Raw genomic sequence first — 1325 nt, forward strand, 5'->3', positions numbered from 1 at the left:
TCAAGCAAGTTCCCCAGCATTTACCGAGTCATCTGTGACTTACCTTCATTGGTGACTATCAAATAAACATTAACCGTGTTAATACTGTAGCATGGGTTGACTAAAGCAAGGGTCAGAAAAGTTTAGTTATGTAACCTTTAGAAGTTCAGTGAGTCCAGTTTTGGTAATCCCTTTATCTAGGACATAGAGCAGCATGACTTTGCGGCCTGACTCACACAGCACTGGATTCTGACAGAGCAGCGCTACTTTCTCTTGCATGACATGAACTCGATGGCTCTCTTTAAAGCAATCATTTTATTTCTTGAGAAATGGGTGCCCTTTCTCTTCTCCTCCTTTCTCTTGCTGAGGCTCCTGCCTGGCCCTTTCTCTTTTTGTAGAGTGAAAGATCATTAGAGAAAGAGGGATGAGAGACCTCTAATCTAATCCTGACTTTAGACTTTGGAATGTGAAATTGGTGACTTGGTGAGGTGCAGTGTTACTAGGTCATAGGTCATCAGTACAAGACCTGGTCTTAGAATCCAGTTTAACAATTCCAAAGTCGGTGACATCTCACATCAAAGGATTTCCCATCGCTTCCCAGATGAATGGTCAGAAGGGCATCGGCATGAAGCCCTCTAGTGACAGAGCACTGCAAACTTCAGCTAGGGTAGAATTGTGAATCAGAACTGTTTCTTTTTAAATAAACCTTTTCAGTGAATCCTAATATACACAGAGAAAGTCCTAAATGTTCAGTTCAATAAATTATCACCTGAACATGTACTATGTAAACAACACACAGGTCAAGAAAAATAGTTTTGCCAGTTAAATCTCCTCCTACTCAGTACTTTCCCCATTCCTAAATGTATTCAGTAACATATCATAGGTTATTTTGACATGATTTTAAGTTTTATATACATGGAATCATACATTATGTATTTTTTAGTATATAGTTGCTTCACTTCGTGTTGTGTTAGTAAAATTTATTCATGTTGTTGTAAACAACAGTAAAGTTATGCTTTTGCATATTGTTGTATTTTATAACTATCTCACAATCTATAGTTTTCATTGCATTGTTATGGATATACAGATTGATTCCAGTTTGTGACTATTATGAATAATGTTGGTATTAACATTCCTATGCCTATCTCTTTTGTATCCCAAGGTGTTGGTTTTCTCTTTAGTATATACCTATGAGTGGGATTTTTGGATATGCATGTGTGTTCAATGTTAGTAAATACTGCCAAAGAAGTATCCAAATTGTTGAACCAGTTAACAGTTGTCAGAAATAATGGAACAGAGGAGAGTATAGACAGAACAATGAATGCCTGCTTTAATTTCTTGCCAAC

This window comes from Pteropus vampyrus, unplaced genomic scaffold (assembly GCF_000151845.1).
Source record: "Pteropus vampyrus isolate Shadow unplaced genomic scaffold, Pvam_2.0 Scaffold68, whole genome shotgun sequence".
NCBI lineage: Eukaryota > Metazoa > Chordata > Mammalia > Chiroptera > Pteropodidae > Pteropus > Pteropus vampyrus.